This window comes from Nicotiana sylvestris, chromosome 7, assembly GCF_000393655.2.
Source record: "Nicotiana sylvestris chromosome 7, ASM39365v2, whole genome shotgun sequence".
NCBI lineage: Eukaryota > Viridiplantae > Streptophyta > Magnoliopsida > Solanales > Solanaceae > Nicotiana > Nicotiana sylvestris.
Window position 1 is genome coordinate 58732732 of NC_091063.1, and position 15596 is coordinate 58748327.

The following is a 15596-nucleotide window of genomic DNA, read 5'->3' on the forward strand; positions in this document are numbered from 1 at the left end:
TGGAGGACGATTACTTAATAATTTAGTGATTTTAGTGCAACAAATAAAAGTTGAGTCGCCATATGTCGAATTTCCGTATCGTCTGCTCTCCCTATTTTCATTCACTTGTTCTACCTCTATTTATTTTTCACTTGTACGTCTCCCTTTGCACTTTAACGATTGTTAAAAGGATAATCAAAACGTTAAATATTTTCTTGTGAAAAGTTTTGCACCAAAACAATGTATTAGAAAGGGAAGGAAGCTTCTTATAAAAATCCAAAGCCTTGTCTCCTTCCGATGTGGAGGAGTCTTGGTACCAAAAACTAATAAAAATGAACGAAAAACGTCTTTTCCATTGAATAGAAAAAAGCAAAATTATCTATATAATCATTGTAAAAATTGGGGTAAATTAATCAAGGTATGCTAAAAATTACACTTCAACTTTACAGCTAAGGAAGAAAAGCCTCTGGCATTCTCAAGTAGAAGGAAGCCCCTTAAATCGTTCAAATTAGAGGAGGTGCAAGTTGTTGGGAATAAACCTCGTAAAAATAATATTTACTGTAATAGTGATAAATGCGGGCGACTAAGTTATGGCTAAATCAGCAAGAATAAAAATGCAGCAAAAATAACACCAAAATTTTACGTGGAAACCATTCTGAATAAGGGAAAAACCACGGCCAAAAAGAGCGACTGATATCACTATAGCAAGAAATTTTACACTGTGTAGTAACGAGTACAAATACTCCTAAGACCACTACACACTCAAAAGAAAAAACACTCTTTTGCTTTTTCCACCTCACTACAATATCTCTCACACTCTATTTTTCTTCACAGACTATTTTCTTATAGTCTATGGAATACCTTGCTCTCTCTCTATCTCTCACTCAGATATATCGTCTGAGATTTTTGGTGTGTAGAAATGAGAGCCGAAGCTCTCCTTTTATAGGCAGAGTCTCGCCTACTACACTTGACATTTTTCTTCTGCAGCCTACCCTTTTTGACAACGCAGAAGAAAAAATTGCTGCCAACTTTGGAAAACAAACAAAGGAAGAAAAGTCTTCCTTAATTTATGGGATGGACCCCACAAATCTTCCCCTCCAGTCTCATTCACCTGAAGGAGGTAATACCGGAGATTCTAGATTGACTGCATGCCGACAAGTTCTTTGCAAAGCTCGAACTTGTCTCTTGGTGCTACCTTGGTCAACATGTCTGCAGGATTTTCACTCGTATGAATCTTTTTGACTTGAAGTGATTTGTTCTCCACTTGCTCACGAATCCAATGATATCTGACGTCGATGTGTTTTGTTCTCGCATGGTACATGGAGTTTTTGCTCAGGTCTAATGCACTCTGATTGTCGCAATAGACAACATACTCCATCTGTCGCAATCCAAGTTCTTGAAGAAATCTCTTGAGCCATATCATTTCTTTGCCAGCTTCAATAGCCGCAATATACTCCGCTTCAGTTGTAGATAGTGCGACACACTTCTGCGACTTCGACTGCCATGATATAGCTCCCCCTGAAAAAGTAAACAAATATCCAGTTGTGGATTTTCTGTTATCAAGGTCACCTGCCATATCAGAATCTGTGTAGTCCTTCAGAATTGGATTTGATCCTCCAAAACATAAGTATTCATGTGAATTTCCTCTTAGATACCTGAGTATCCACTTTACAGCTTCCCAATGCTCTTTTCTTTGATTTTCGAGAAATCTGCTAATAACACCGACTGCATGAGCAATATCTGGTCGAGTGCATACCATTGCATACATCAAACTTCCGACAATAGAGGAGTAAGGAATCTTGGTCATTCTCTCTTTTTCCTACGTTGTTGTAGGACACATCTTCTTACTCAACTTCAGATGACCAGGAAGGGGTGTGCAAACCAACTTAGCACTTTTCCTATTGAAACGCTCCAGTACACGTTCTATGTACTTCTCATGTGACAAGTAAAGCTTTCTTTCGTTTCTCGAATGAGTAATTCTCATGCCCAAAATCTACTTAGCATGACCCAAGTCTTTCATTGCAAAAGACTTATTCAACTGTTTCTTCAACTCGTCAATCTTAAAAGCATTCCTGCCATAATCAACATATCATCCACATACAGCAAGAGGATGATAAAATCATCATCAGAAAATCTTTGTACAAACACACAGTAATCTGAATAAGTCTTTTTGTAGCCTTGCTCCCCCATAACAGACTCAAACTTCTTATACCATTGTCTGGGAGCCTGCTTCAATCCATATAGACTCTTCTTAAGTTTGCATACAAGATTTTCTTTACATTTTGTATTGAAGCCCTCGGGTTGTTCCATATAAATCTCCTCTTCTAAGTCACCGTGAAAAAATACAGTCTTCATATCCATCTGCTCAATGTCCAAATCAAGACTGCAGTCAAACTAAGAACTGTCCGAGTGGAGGACATTTTCAAGACAGGAGAAAAAATTTCGTCAAAATCAATACCTTTCCTTTGACCAAATCCCTTGACAACCAATCTTACTTTGTATCTGGGCTTCAAACTATGTTCTTCAGCTTTAACTTTGAACACCCACTTGTTCTTCAAAGCTCTCATGCCCTTAGTCAATTTCACCAACTCATAAGTATGGTTTTCATGCAAAGATTTCATCTCATCTTGCATGGCTTCAATCCATTGATCCTTGTGCTCATCTTATATGGACTCCGTATAACATTCAGGTTATTCCCCATCAGTGAGTAATACATACTCATTGGGTGAATAACGGGATGAAGGAGTACGAGGTCTAGAAGACCTCCTGAGTGGAATATCTAATTTGTCCACAGCTTCGTGAGTAGGAGCATTTTCATCAATATTAGCATTGTTATTACCATCACCATCAATATGCTGATCTGGAATATGGTTCTGAGTATCACCATCATCATTGAGCCCATCAACGTCATCCGCATTTGTATGAGGAACTTGGTCAAGATTAACTAAATCTTCAGAACTTGGAGATTTTAGCTTCTCCGCTTTGTTAATATGTTTAATGGTTTGATCTTCCACGAAGATAACATCACAGCTTCTCACGACCTTCTTCTCAATAGGATCATATAGCATGTAACTAAACTCATCAAGGCCATAACCAATGAAGATGCACTTCCTTGTCTTAGAAGTTAACTTTGACCTCTCATCTTTAGGTACATGTACAAAAGCTTTGCAACCAAACACTTTCAAGTGGTCATAGGAAACATTCTTGCCATACTAAACTCTATTTGGAACATCACTTTGCAAAGCAACCACAGGGTATAGATTAATAACATGTGTGGCGGTCAATAAAGCCTCACCCCAAAAGGAATTCGGCAATTTTGCTTCAGAAAGCAAACATCTGACTCTTTCCGTCAAGGTCATGTTCATCCTTTCTGTTAAACCATTAATTTGAGGGTCTTAGGAGGAGTCTTCTGGTATCTGATACCCTGTTGCTTGCAGTATTCGTCAAACGGTCCACAATATTCACCACCGTTATCAATATGAATACACTTCAGCTTTTTTCAGTTTCTTTTTCAACTGAAGCCTAAAACTGCTTAAAGATACCCAACACTTGGTCTTTAGTCTTCAAGATGTAGACCCAAAGTTTCCTTGAGTAGTCGTTAATAAAGGTAGCAAAATAAAGTGCACCACCCAAAGTCCAAATCTGAATGCACCAACTCAAGTAACTCTGTCTTTCTTGAAGGAGGATGAGACTGGAAAGAAACTCTTTTTTGTTTTCCAACCAAACAGTGCTCACATTTTTCTAATTTTGCACTTTTAAAATTTGACAACAATTTTTTCTTGGCTAGATCAATTAGTCCTTTCTCGCTAATGTGGCTAATCCTCTTATGCCATAACAATGAAGAGTTATTGCTCTCAATGGCATTCACCATATCAACACAGGTAGAGGCCGTAGTCCAGTATAGACCACGACGCTTTTCCCCACGAGCCACAATCATGGAACCCTTAGTGAGCTTCCACTTTCTAGCACCATTGGTACTGGCATATCCCTCATCATCCAAAGCACCAACAGAGATCAAGTGCAAACGAACATCAGGTGCATGCTTTACATTGTTTAAAACTAGTTTAGTTCCAATACTAGTTTCCAAAAAAATCGTTCCAACACCAGCCACCCTAGATACAGTCTCATTACCCATACTCAAAGTTCCAGAGTCACTCTGACTATAGGATGAGAAAAATTCCTTCCTTGATGTCACATGAGATGCGGCACCACTGTCCACAACCCAGCTTAACTCATCACAAGTATTATTTATCAGATCCGCATCAAGGACAGTAACAAGATCTTCTATAGTGACGGTGGCCACATGATTGCCATCTTCTTTCTATTCTTCCTTGTCTCTATTCTCTTTTTTCAAAATCCGGCAGAACTTCTTTGTGTGCCCTTTCTTCCCACAATGATAGCACTCAATATCTTTAAGTCTGCTTCTGCATTTGCTTCTATTATGTTATCTAATTTGAGAACTACGATTCTTGTTTCTCCCCCTAGAGTTAGTCACAAGACATTTGATGAGGAGGAACCATGAGATTTTCTTCTCATCTCTTCATTTAAAAGGCTGCTCTTGGCAAGATCTATAGAGATCACACCATTTGGAGCAGAATTTGATAATTAAGTTCTAAGAACTTCCCAAAATTTGGTACGGAACCAAGTAGAAATAGGCCTTGAATTTCTTCATCAAATTTAATGCATATAGCATATAACTAGTTCATGATCCTTTGAAAATTATTCAGATGATCTGTCATCGCCGAACCATCATGGTATTTTAAGACCAACATTTGCTTTATTAGAAACATCTTATTGTTTCCAGTTTTCCGAGCATACAGACTTTCAAGGTGCTCCCATAGGGTCCTAGCATGTGTCTCCCCATAAATATGGTTCAAAACATTATCGTCAACCCATTGTCTAATAAAGCCGCAAACCTGCATGTGTAACAAATTCCACTCTTCATCTGATTTATTATCAAGCTTTATAGTAGCGAAGACAGGTTGATGAAAATTCTTGACATAAAGCAAATCTTCCATTTTTTCCTTCCAAATGGCATAATTTGTGCCACTCAAATTAACCATTCTACTAGTATTGGTTTCCATCGTTTATCACAAATACAAATACTATTTATTAAGAGAGCAAAGTAATTCTTTTCTGATGTGAAAGTTTAGACTGTGCTGCAACCACAAAGCATACTCAGATAAAACATTGGCTCTGATACCACTTGTTGGGAATAAACCCCGTAAAAATAATATTTGCGGTATTAGTGATAAACGCGGGCCACTAAGTTATGGTTAAATCAGCAAGAATAAATATGTAGCAAAAATGACACCAAGATTTTATGTGGAAACTCTTATGAATAAGGGAAAATCCACGTCCAAGAAGAGCGACTGATATCACTATAGCAAGGAATTTTACATTGTGTAGTAATGAGTACAAATACTCCTAAGACCACTACACACTCAAAAGAAAAGACACTCTTTTGCTTTTTCCACCTCACTACAATATCTCTCATACTCTATTTTTCTTCACTGACTATTTTCTTATAGTCTATGGAATATCTTGCTCTCTTTCTTTCTCTCTCTCTCTCACTCAGATGTATTATCTGAGATTTTTGGTATGTAGAAATGAGAGCCAAAGCTCTCCTTTTATAGGCAGAGCCTCGCCTACTACACTTGACATTTTTCTTCTGCATCCTACCCTTTTTGACTATGCAGAAGAAAAAGTTGATGCCAATTTTGAAAAACCAACAAAGGAAGAAAAGTCTTCCTTAATTTATGGGATGGACCCCACACAAGTAATATTACTTTTTTGTTTGTATGGCTAATAAACCAAGATTGAGAGTTAAAATAATTATTATTGGCCCTTATTTTCACTGATGGAGAAGGAAATGGCGTCTGATTAATCTAACAACAACGACCCAATAAAATCCCACAAAGTGGGGTCTGAGGAGGGTAGTGTATACACAGACCTTACCCCTACCCCAATGGGGCAGAGAAGCGTCCGATTAATCTGTATGGGTATATTACCCTGAGGAGTTGACCGAACCACAAATCACATCCTCAGAGATCCACTGGGTCTGAGATAACAAAAATCAAGAGGATGTTATTCATCCTTACCTCGAGCAACATCAATGAGATACCGATTCAGATGCTGGCCAAATATCTTGGTAGAGAATGACTCAGTAACATGTCGACGGGCATCTTGCCCCATATTTTCTGCCATATGAGGATCCAAAATGAGCTTAGTCATTGCTAAAGAGAACTTTTGTGGGTTAGGGTCACAGAGGAAGCCTGTCACACTATTCTTTACTATCTCTACCGGGCCACCACTGTTGCATGCAATAACAGGTTTATAGGCTGTCATTGCTTCCAATGGAACAATACCAAAATGCTCATCCTAGTTTCAAAGAAAGAAAAAGTTAGAGAATTTAAACCAAAAATAATAACAATGTCATCCTAACCAACGAATCTTTTCTCTCTCTAGAAATGAATGTTTGAGTTATTCATTTAAGAGGTTTCAAATTCAGCCACACCTTTGGTGTATAAAGAACACATAGGCATTGGGCAAGGAGAGCATTTCTTTCAGCAGTCGAGCATGACATAATGAACCTGATAAGATCAGTAACACCTTTTCTTTCAACCAACCTTTTTAGTTCATCCAGGTACTCCATGTTCTCTCTAAAGTTATTATCAAAGCCGCCTAAAATAAAAAATAAAAAGTAGCAACATTCCTGTTACCTTTAACATGAAGAATAAATTTGAGCATAAAAGTTATTTTGTACTGCTAAAGCAACATTTTACAAAGACATCTATATAAGGTGTTAAGGACCTATTTCGAATGCAACAAAGAAATTTAGGAACTTCTAATAGAGAGTGTGGGGTCAATACCTCACCTACTATATTGAATAAAAAAAATGGGAGTAATTGATAGGGAGAAAAACAAAATTGTGGGCGCCAGTGGTTTGCAATTGCAAATCGCAATGAACCAATTTATCTGATTGGTTTCTTGGGCAACAATGATGGCTATAAATAGCAGCCTCATTCTCTCAATTCAGACACACCAAAAAACGAGGGAAGCTAAGCAGAAAGTAAAGCAGTGAGAGTAATCCACAAATTGTTGTCTGTGAGATAAATAGTGAGTAGTAGTAATATTGTAGTGAGGTGTCTTTAAATAAAGAGTGTTATTTCTTTCAAAATTATAGTAGTCTCTTGACACTACCAAGTTGTAATATTATAGTGATTATATTGTTCCGCTCGGGTATTGTATTTTACCCTATTAAAAGAGTTGGTGTCGTTGTTATTCTCTTGTATTATTATTATTTGTCGTGGATATTATTCCTGGGCGGGATATATTATTTTTTATCCCAACAACATGGTATCAGAGCCATGGCGAATAATGGTTCGTTGTCTTTTCAGTACCCCCGTCTTACAAAAGATAATTATAAGAAATGGTGTCTACATATGAAAGTCATTCTTGGCTCTCAGAATGTGTGGGAAATCGTAGATAGAGGGTATGCAAAACCCAATAATGAGGAAGCTCTGCCTCAAAATAAAAAAGAGGTCTTGGCAAAGACAAGGAAGAAGGATCAACAAGCCCTCACGCTCTTCCACCAATGTTTGGATAATGCCATGTTTGAGAAGGTGGCAGATGCTACCACCTCAAAGGAAGCTTGGGGGATTTTACAAAATTCTCTTCAAGGAGTTGACAAAGTGAAAAAAGTAAAACTTCAAACTCTAAGGGCTGATTTTAAAGTTTTAAAAATGAAAGAATCCGAATGCATCTCGGATTATTTTTAAAAGTGAAGGCTATTGTAAATCAACTAAGAAGATACGGGGAGGACATAGAAGATGTCCGTGTGGTAGAAAAGATCCTTCGCACTTTAATACCTAAACTTGATTTTGTGGTGTGTGATATTGAAGAGTCAAAAGATTTAGACTCTATGACGGTGGAGAAATTGAAGGGTTCTTTACAGGCCCACGAAGAAAAGATCAAAAAGAGACAAGAAGTGTCATTGGAGCAACTTCTTAAAACTCAGGCATCCTTCAAGGATTATGGAGGTGTATCAAGCTATCGAGGAAACGGACGAGGAAGAGGTTGTGGCGGTCATGGAAGAGGAAGAAGTAATGGTAACAACTTCATTGTTGAAGTTAAAATCCACCAAACATTCAGAGGTCATGGTCGTGGACATAAAGGAGGAAGAGGACGTGGCTACAACCAAGAAAATAATGGACAAAGGTACGACAAATCAAAAATTGAGTGTTATAATTACCATAAATTTGGCCATTACTCTTGGGAATGTCGTAGCAATGTCAAAGAAAAAGCTAACCTTGTTGACGACAAGAAAGAAGAAGATGAGTCAACGTTGTTGATGGCACTCAAGGAAGAAGACAGAGATGATTGCAACTCGTGGTATTTGGACAATGGAGCAAGAAATCATATGTGTGGATGCAAAGAGAAGTTTGTGGAGATCAATAAAATGGTGAGAGGCAATGTGTCCTTTGGAGATACCTCAGATTCCAATCGAAGGGATAATACGATTCTAATCTCCTGTAAAGATGGTAGTCACAAGTTAATTCAAGATGTTTATTATGTGCCAAAATTAAAAAGTAATATTTTGAGTTTGGGCCAACTTCTTGAAAAGGAATATAACATCCACAAAAAAATATACATCTTTGGCTTAGAGATTCAAGTGGAATTCTAATGGCTAAAGTGCATATGGCAAAGAATAGATTGTTTTCTCTAAATCTTAAAACAATTGATGCAAAGTGTTTGAAGGCTAATGTGCAAGATGAATCATGGTGTTGGCACATGCGATTTGGGCACTTGAATTTTGAAGCACTCAAATCAATGGGAGAAAAGAATATGGTGCATGGCATACCATCAATCAACCATCCCAACCAATTGTGTGAAGCTTGTCTTCTAGGAAAACATGCAAGGAGGAGTTTTCCAAAGGAGGCCATGTCAAGATCAACTAAGCTGCTCCAGCTTGTTCACACTAATGTGTGTGGACCAATAAATCCAGCTTCCTTTGGTAAAAGTAAATACTTCCTGCTTTTCATTGATTACTTTAGTAGAAAGACTTGGGTTTATTTCTTGAACCAAAAATTTGAAGCTTTTGCTGCTTTTAAAATTTGTAAAGTACTTGTGGAGAAAGAAAGTGTCCATGAAATTAAAGCTTTAAGGTCCGATAGAGGAGGCGAATTCACTTCAAAAGAAATTAATGATTTCTGTCAGTCTCATGGAATTCGTCGCCCTCTAACAGTACCTTATTCACTCTAACAAAATGGAGTTGCAGAGAGAAAGAATAGAACGATTCTTAATATGGCTAGATGTATGTTGAAAGCTAAAAGCATGCCCAAGGAATTTTGGGCCGAAGTTGTTTCTTGTGCAGTTTATAACAACAGGTCTTCAACAAGGAACGTTAGAGATCAAACCCTTCAAGAAGCATGGAGTGGAAGAAAGCCAAGTGTCAAGCACTTGAGAATCTTTGGGAGCATAGCCTATGCTCATGTGCCACATCAAGGGAGAGCGAAGCTTGACGATCGAAGTGTCAAATATGTGCTTGTTGTCTATGATGCGAGTTTAAAAGGCTACAAGTTATACAACCCAAGCAGCGGCAAGGTGGTGGCAAGTCGCGATGTTGAATTTGATGAGGCATTGGCATGGAATTGGGAAGCTGAGGAAGAAACTTCATATGATTTTCTTCCATACTTTGGTGATGAAGAAGAACCAGAGACCGTGGAACCTGCACAGGACACAACTCCACCCCCTTCTCCAACAAATGTTGCATCTCTCTCTTCTCAAGAAAGTTCAAATGAACAGCTGCAAAGGACAAGGAGCATTCAAGAGCTCTATGACGACACATAAGAAGTTACTAATTATGATTTTTTTATATTGTCTCTTTGTTAACAGTGAACCAATGAACTCTGATGAAGCTGTTTTAGATAAAAAGTGGAGACATGCCATGGAGGAGGAGATCAAGTCAATTGAGAAGAACAACACTTGGGAGTTAACAACTCTTCCCAAGGGTCATCGAGCAATTGGAGTTAAATGGGTATACAAGACAAAAAAGAATGTTGACGGAGATGTGGAGAAATACAAGGCACGACTTGTGGCTAAAGGCTACAAGCAAAGGCAAGGCATTGACTATGAAGAAGTCTATGCACCTGTCGCCCGCATGGAGACTATTTGTTTGCTGATCTCTTTGGCGGCCCAAATGAAGTGGAAGATTCATCAACTAGATGTCAAGTCAGCCTTCTTGAATGCCTATCTTGAAGAAGAAGTCTATGTTGAACAACCATTGGACTTCATGGTCAAAAATCATGAAGATAAAGTGTTGCGATTGAAGAAAGTTTTATATGGATTAAAGCAAGCCCCGCGAGCATGGAATAGTTGCATTGACAAGTATTTTCAAGACAATGGTTTTACTCGTTATCTCCATGAATATGCTCTATCTTAAAGTTCATACTAATGGAGATATCTTGCTTGTTTGTCTTTATGTTGATGATCTTATTTTCACGGGTAATAACCCAAGTTTGTTTGAATATTTCAAGAAAGATATATCCCATAAGTTCTAGATGACAGACGTAGGGCCCATGTCATATTACCTGGGCCTAGAAGTAAAGCAGATGGAGGATGGAATTTTTATCTCTCAGGAAAGCTATACAAAAGAGATATTGAAGAAGTTCAACATGCTCGATTGCAACCCCGTAGACACACCGATGGAAAGTGGAACAAAATTGTCCAAGTTTGATGAAGGAGAAAAAGTGGATCCCACATTTTTCAAAAGTCTAGTGGGAAGTTTGAGGTACTTGACTTGTACCAGGCCAGATATATTCTTTGTAGTTGGAGTAGTAAGCCGGTTCATGGAAGCTGCTACCTCAACTCACTTGAAGCTCACTAGAAGAATTCTTCGTTACCTAAAAGGTACGATCGGCTTTGGGTTATTTTATTCTTCTTCTAATGATTTTAACCTTGTGATATATTGTGATAGTGATTATGCGGAAGATATTGATGATAGAAAAAGTATAACTGGTTTTGTATTTTTCTTTGGTGATTCTGTTATTTCTTGGAGTTCAAAGAAACAGTCCATAGTTACTCTCTCGACTTGTGAAGCGGAATATATATCAGCAACATCATGTACCTGTCATGCTATTTGGCTAAGAAGATTACTGAAGGATCTCAATTTGCCACAAATTGAGGCTACAGAGATTTGTATTGATAACAAATCTGCGCAGGCACTTGCCAAGAATCTGGTGTATCATGATCGAAGCAAGCATATAGATACAAGGTATCATTTCATCAGAGAGTGCATTTCCACGAAGGAAGTCGAGCTCAAATATGTGAAGTCTCATGATCAAGTTGCAGACATTTTTACAAAGCCTCTCAAGTTTGAAGATTTTCAAAGATTGAGAATAAGACTTGGTCTGAAGAAGAAAAATCAAAATTAAGGGAGATATTTGTGGGGTCCATACCTCACCTACTACATTGAATAATAGAAAAATAAAGAAGAGTGATTAACGGGGAGAAAAACAAAATTGTGGGCGCCAGTGGTTTGCAATTGCAAATCGCAATGAACCAATTTATCTGATTGGTTTCTTGGGCAGCAATGATGGCTATAAATAGCAGCCTCATTCTCTCAGTCCAGACACACTAAAAAAATGAGAGAAGCTAAGCAGAAAGCAAAGCAGTGAGAGTAATCCACAAAATATTGTCTATGAGTTAAATAGTGAGTGGTAGTAATATTGTAGTGAGGTGTCTTTAAATAAAGAGTGTTATTTCTTTCAAAATTATAGTAGTCTCTTGACACTACCAAGTTGTAATATTATAGTGGTTATATTGCTCCGCTCGAGTATTGTATTTTACCTCATTAAAAGAGTTGGTGTCATTGTTACTCTCTTGTCTTATTATTATTTGTCGTGGATATTATTACAGGGTGGGATATATTATTTTTTATCCCAACAGAGAGAAGTGAGCCTTATCCTCCAATGGAGACAAATATCACGAGGAACTTCCCTACATCAACTTCAACAGCAGATTATCCCTGATCAGATGTCAATGTTGACTTTCTTTCAGTTAAAGTTCCCATTCTAAATAGATTGCGAGCACTTCTACGTATCCTTATTTTATACGATGAGAATATATCATGTATCAATATACAAATTGACATCATGTTATCAACTCTGCACAAACTCCAGATACCTAGAGCCTAGAGTCAAGAGTTAAAAAAAAATTGAGGTTGAAATCCACCATTTTACTGGGGGTTTGCACGTGCTCGGTCTTTTGATAATGCAACTCAATCATACAAATGGACTAGGGAAGAAATAAGCTGAACTTGCCTGCAATAGTCGAGGAAAACACCATTCCTATTTAAAAGTTGATCCTGATTGGTCTCAAGCATTGCAAAGGCAGATATTGCCAGTTCTACATTCTTTATCCTCTCAAATCAATGGATGGATAGGAAATTCAACCTAAAACAAAGTGCACAATTAAAGTTGTATTAGTATCTTACAGATGAGTTGTTACTTGGGAGCATTAGGCTTCTGAAACTGATCCACATTGACTACAACACAACTAGTTTAATTCCACGTGTATCTAGATTCTTGAAGGTATTTGAAAAAGCAGATACTGTAAACCTGTTGTTAACCAGGATTATATCTGCCATACCTACAGTGTGACCACGAAATCAAAGAAGAACTAGATATTGGAACAGAGAACTAAAAAATAAACAAGTTTAAACAATAGAAGAGAGAAAAGAATTAAGGATAGAAAGATAAACTAATCAATAAAGACCTGTCGTTATTTCTTCAATGAAGTCAATGAGTTTCCAATAGAAGAGAGAAAAGAATTAAGGAAAATGGCAGTAGAATGCAACCTGCTTGAGGTAGAAACTCCATAAATAATTATGCTAATAGCTTAGAAATTGATTTTCATAAACATTCCATACCTTTTGCGACTTCTTTAACTTCATCAGTGGAACAACAACAGAGACCTGATCTGCTAGAACTATATCAAATGAAGGCCACAAGAATAACATGCAGAGAGCAACAAACATGCACCAGTCCATTTAAGGAACAATGGATATTCTTCTGACATAAAACCATAACATAGAAAAAAGATATTCTTACCAGACAGAGTCTCCTCAACAAATCGATTTTTATCATGGTGGGTAGTGAAAATATGAATTTTGCGACCCAAAGAAGAAAGTTCCACAGCGGAATCAACAATAATTAGCCATTCAGATCCACCTAAATATCACATATGCAGGAGTCAATGAGCAGAAAAACTGAGGTCTCGATACACTTAAAATAATATGAGCTGCCATATTGCCATAAGTCTGCACAATGTGCAGACTAGATTTCCTCAAACCAGGGGCGGCCCTTCCATAAAGCAAGTAAAACCACCGCTTTAGGCCCCATTTTTTGTTACACTTAATAAACTATGTATAAGTTTAAAAAAGAGTTCTGTAAAGTAAAAAAAATTGATTTCTTTCTTTAACAAATATAGAGAAGAAGGATTTGCAACTAATATGATTTCTATAAAGGAAATTGCACTTGAAATAAATATCTAACCTGAATTTCGTAAGAAACGTGTGATATATAGGAAGTAATAATTTGATACAAATGTTGATAATGAAATCTCAAAATCTTTCAGAAAGTCCTTTAGAGTTAATTACATTTATACATAATAGACAAAGCTATTTTTTTACTTCAAAATAGATTTGAACAATTCGAAGCATATGAAAATATTATTAGTTTTTCAATTTGGCAGTAAAAACTAAAATCACTAGATGTTGGAAATTTGAAAAAATATTGCATGAATATTGTGTGTTCCTTAAAGCATAATAATCAATTCGATATTGATGGTTTGGATTTATTTTCTGAATTAAAAGTATTAAGGAAAATAGTACAATTAGAACATAATAGTTTAATTGATACACTTAATCAAATAAAAAGATTTAGTTCTTTGCCAAATGCCTCAATTGCTTATGGAATAATGTTCATAACTCATGTTACCGTTGCTTCAGCGGAAAGAAGTTTTCAAAATTAAAATGGATAAAACCTTACTTAAGAACAACAATGTCAAAAGATAGGCTAAATGGATTAGCTATATTGTAAATTTGAAAATACTTATTAGGATTTATTGATTATAAAAAAATTATTAATAACTTTGTATCTAAGAAAAGCTAAAAAAATAGACTTCAAATAAATAATAAAAAATTAAAAAGTTAAGGCCCCTCATAAGTTTGGCTTTAGGCCACAAAATTCATCGGGTCTCCCCTGCCTCAAACCCATGCCTCTGAAGAATTGTATGCGGTCAAAATTGAGGAGCATGATATTTTGAAGTCTTAAAACGGGCTAATAGGTCCGAGCCCGGGAGACTCGAAGTGGAGATCGGATCCGACTGAGGGACACCCTCCTCGAGGAGGCTAATCGAAGGCCTAGCACGATCTATATCGAGGGCATCACAATCTCGAAGTCAATCAAGAAAGAGCAGGAATTTCTCAGGAACATGTGGACCAAGGCATTAATTAAAGGATAAGGTTTGTACGAAATGGTACAGATCCGTACTAGGCTGTTATACCCATGTACCAATAGAATCATTTACTTTTATGAGAAATGTACCATATTGGAGTTTTTCTTCCTATATAAAAGGGACCCAATCATTTTGTAAGGCATCAGATCATTCACTGCAATAGAACATTCTTATTCTTCTTGTTTAACATGCTCAATAATTATTCTTCAACTTTATAGCCTTTACTTTATTGGTCTTAACCGACCTCGAGCCCCCTGGATAGCCAAACTCGAGGCCCCTACTGTTTCAACAATTCTGGTTTGGTCTATTATTTCTTCCTACTTAAGCTCAATATTACTTGTTTAATCACTAGAGAGTGACTCTACAATGTTCTCAATCACTATGTCCATAATTTTCTGGGTTCAATAATCAAACTCATGATTTACAATGTAACTCTTTAGTTTCTTCTTTCCTCTGATCAACCTTTAGGTAGGCTTAAACTATCTTCCGATCTGCGGCTCATGGTGTTAGTTATTACTTTTAGCCTTTCATAGCACTATGGAATATTCATGATACAATCCTTTAGAAATTCATTCCTTTATCTATGACCTGGGCTCAATTCTTTCTTTTAACGTATACCAGAACCTTCTATGGTTGTATATGTTGTATGTATAAAACTTCAAACCCTTAAGTGCGTTCATAACGTAACCAACTATGGATCATTGATTGAATAATTCCTTTCGTTCCATCTTAGCTTTCTTTAAACGTAAGCTATTATTTTTTCTGATCTTTCTGTCCCCTTGTTGCATCCATACTTAGCTTATCTTAGTGCCCACATATATTGAATTTACATACAAACTATATGATCTTGAATATCACTTCTGATTTCTCCCTGTTCACTAGCCATGGTAGGCGATACTTTCTTAGAGAGTGCATACATGTTGTTTTGAGACTGTTGTCACACGACCATTTCCTCTTTAGATCATTGTGCTTAGGTTGAAGCCTTTTTCCTTATTTTCTCAACTAGTTTGTCATAGTACTTAGGGAAGAACCTCTGACTCTTGTAAAAATTGTGAGTCTATTATATTGTATACTCGACGGACCTTCTGATGTCCTTC

The 15596-nt window shown here is 37.0% G+C and overlaps 1 pseudogene; it reads right to left on the reverse strand.

Annotated features, from left to right (window-relative positions):
* Window positions 1–6066: 6066 nt before the first annotated feature.
* Window positions 6067–15385, reverse strand: LOC104244938 (uncharacterized; annotated as a pseudogene).
* Between the last annotated feature and the right edge of the window lie 211 nt (window positions 15386–15596).